We start from the raw sequence: 4,064 nt of genomic DNA on the forward strand, positions 1-4,064 counted from the left end.
GTAAAAGGGCAAAATAGTATATTGATAATGTTTTTGATCGATTGGATACCCTTAATTGGCCGTGGCACTTTATATTTACAGGGGGTTGCCCCATCAGGAGTCGAAATCCTAACAAATCCCGTGTCAAAATACAATTCCTAACTCAGACTACACATACCAAAACGGTTTGACCGCCATGGCTAATCGGTTTTCCTGAGTGTAGATCTTCCCGAGGTCATAATTTTCTCATCCAAACTCCAAATCGAATGTTCTACATATGCATTTTGATCGAATCGACAAGAGCTACACAATCGTAAAATCCAATTTATATTTTGGAGACCGGTTTAGTGACCGATCTGTCTAGATCCTGCCAATTTTGGTCGTCAACACATGCCTTCCTATTTTTTGGCAAAGGATACGTACCAAAAAATACTCTCCTGGACCAAAATTGTCTAAGAACGATGATGAACAAAACATTGGCCATATAAGTTTTTCTAAGGGCGATAACATCCTACCGGCCATAAAACTTGATTTGCTCAAGCTGACGCTGCATTTACCTACTTTGGCCTCCACTCCATTCCTGATCCATGTTGGCTTAGCTGGATTCTCTTCAGTTTGTTGCTCCATTGCTCCTCACTTGCACATTGTTTGTAATCTCCTTTTTTGAGGGTGGGATAAACCTGAGGGACACCACCTCAGCTGTATACACTTAGAATGTTGCTTATTGCTATTCTCACATTGTCCAACAATAGTACATACATTATTTTTGACCAGATCGGTATTGCAAGTGACCGGTCTTTGTAATGCACCGTAGTTTGGATATAAAATAGGATATTGAATCATATATGGTTATATGTACATACTACTATAATCAACATATGAGTAATAGCAAGGATAAGACCAAGATCAAGGCATAACTGATCCAACAAAAGAATATGGTGCAGTAGCAAAATTATCTTGTTGTTGATGCATACCTTGTTGTCTTTCGTGTCTTGGTAGTACTTTTGCATCTATAGCACCTTTTGGCCAACTCCTTCGCTTCTGAGCCACTCCCTTCCTTTTATACTTGGCCAGTAGCTCTTCAAAACTCGGTCTTACTTTATTCTTGGACTTAGAGGCACCTCCAAGCTTATTGGAGGCACCGGCCAGACCGGTTGGTGTGCTGCCGGCCTTCTTACTTTTATCTTGCCCCTCGAGCATCGAAACCTTTGTTGCAACTTGAGGGGTCTCCTTCAGTGGCACCTTCTTCTCAGGCCTCTCCTCACCAATGAGCACATTCTTCCCTTTAGCCTTTTTCAACTTGATCAGGCCGAATGAGCACTTTGGGATTTGTTAACTCAAGAGTGTTTATAGGAAACGGATTTTGATCAATCTGCATTTCGTGAAATTTCAATCGCTCTTCATTGACGGCTGATTGTATTTGTCTACAAAACATATTATAGTCATTAGTAGCATGAGAAAAAATTATGCCACTTGCAATAAGCATGCTGCTTTAAATCATCAACTAGATCTAATCTTTCCAAGCTTCATTAGTTCATCAAATAGTCTATCACATTTAGACACATCAAAAGTGAATTTCACCTCATCTTATCGATTTTTCTGGACCGGCTTGAGAGAAACACAACTGCTTGGTGTATCTTTTGATGACCATACAAGCTCAGCAGCATACACAGCTTTACTCTCATCGTTCGAGGATTCATAATTTAGCATATGCATATTAGAATGATTAGATTTGAGCTGAGTATCTTTACTTCGGCTTTCTTGAGCCAAAGCTCTTCGCAAAACCTGGGTAATAATAGCAAATTAATGATCTTACAATCTTTCTCTAATATGGAATCGCAATCCATTAAAAGCTAATTCAGCAAGATCCTTCTTGGAGATAACAAGACTATATCAACGATTTTTTTATCTCTAAATCTTCTAATATAATCAGCAATAGGTTCATCATACTTTTGCCTAACCGATGTTAACTGACTGAATCTTAACTCATTACTCCACTATAAAAGTGATCATGAAATTTTTGCTCTTATTGCTCCCAAGTATGAGCAGAATTAACACGTAATGAAGCAAACTATGAAAAAGCAGTTCCAATTAAAGATAAAGAGAATAATCGCACTTTCACTTCTTCCATGGAACTAGCTCCTCCTAATTGGGCAAGATATTGGCTAATATGCTCCCAAGTAGTTTTGCTATCATCCCCGCTAAATTTCACAAAATCAGGATAACGCCAACCTAAGAAACCAAATCAAAGCTCAAGGGATACGGCTTTTGATATGTATGAGTTTTATGTTTCACCTCTATTTCATAATCCTCTTTCATTTGTTTAGCAAGATTGGTATTAAACCTATCAATAATTTCTTGAATAGTGGTTGGCCTAGATGATTGTGATGTATAAGCATTCGATTGCAACACATTTTGTTGTACAAGTGGATTAGGAACATTATGTTGCAAACGGCTACTAGTTTGTGGATTAGGTATGGAACCATATGAAACACCCACCCCAAAAGGAACGACGAATGGAGTGCTATGAGCTACTGTAGTATATGGAACTACAAAACCAGGAACCTCACTAGATCGGCCAGAGCTAGCCTGAACAGGAGGTATAGTAGCTATAGGCTTCGGAGATGATGCATATGGAACCATGGCACCTAGACCGGTCTGACCAGTTGGACCATGTGGTCTGACCGGTGTAATATGATCAGATTGAGGTGGAGGTGTTTGTCCCTCAAAATAGTTCAACGACATGCCATACTGAGACTCTACTACGGGTGCTGCCGATGTACTATGAGAAGGATTTAAAGTATTAGAAATAGATGCAACATCATTACCCCCTCAACTCATTTACCATTGCTCTTATCTACTATATCCTGCATATTTTTAGCTAACGATAAGCGCAAATTATCTACTACGGTAGTAAGATCATCCACGGTAACAAAAGGAGATGGCGATGATGATGTGCTCACATTGGTTTGTGCCTCAGGTGGTGGAGTGTCGAAGGTGACATTCTTAGTCTTTATGATATTGCCATGACGATTTTCCTTGAAGTGCGACATGAACTTTTTTATTGCTTCTTCCTTGCATCGTTGCACTTCTCGTGCTTGTTCTTCTTCAATCCTTCTAAAATCTTCTTCAAGAGCCTTTTGTTTGTCGGCCGCAACCTTTTCAGATCTGGCCTGATGTTGTTGGACTCATCAATCTCCCTGCGTTTAGAATTAGAACTAGCCATGACAGCTGATCTATCTCTTTACTTCCTTAGCGGAATCGCCAAAATGTGTTGGCACTAAAATCAGGCCAACACACGAACGCACTTGAACGTACGATGTGCGGAGGGGATCCTCGGCGCAGGCCGGTCAGACCGGTGTGGGTTGCCAGACAGACTGGTTTCACCGACGAGCCCAGCGATGAAAACCAACGAACGCTCACCCCAGAAGGACCCCGTCAGGGCAGGAGCATCTTGGGTTGTTCTAGGGTCGGCAGGCCACCTAGAACGTCATCAAACATCGTAGAGATGAAGGAAGAACAGAAGATGGAGATTGGAAAAGCTAGGGTAAAGAGAAAAGATTAAAAAGCAAAATAGTAGATTGATAATATTTTTGATCGATTGGATGCCCTCAATCGGTCGTGGCCCTTTATATTTATAGGGAGGGGAGGTCTTGCCCCATTAGGAGTCAAAACCCTAACAAATGCCGTGTCCAAATACAATTTCTAACTCAGACTACACAGACCAAAACAGTCTGACCGCCATGGCTAACCGGTTTAACCGGTTTTCCTAGGTGCAGACCTTCCCAAGATCATAACTTTCTCATCCGAACTCGAAATCAAATGTTCTACATATGCATTTTGATCGACCCGACGAGAGCTACACAATGGTAAAGTCCAATTTACATTTTTGAGACTTTGGTCAGACCGGTCTTACCAGTTTAGTGACTGGTTTGTCCAGATTTTGCCAATTTTGGTCGTCAACACTCGGCTAAGCTGAGGGTGCGCGCATATACGAGCGGGATGTGGACGTTGACAGCGGGTGGAGCCCCATCACCAGCCTCGGTGACAACTCGCTATTACTTGGCACGAACTACCCGTTCTTT

This window comes from Setaria viridis, chromosome 5 (genome assembly GCF_005286985.2).
Source record: "Setaria viridis chromosome 5, Setaria_viridis_v4.0, whole genome shotgun sequence".
In the NCBI taxonomy this organism is placed as follows: domain Eukaryota; kingdom Viridiplantae; phylum Streptophyta; class Magnoliopsida; order Poales; family Poaceae; genus Setaria; species Setaria viridis.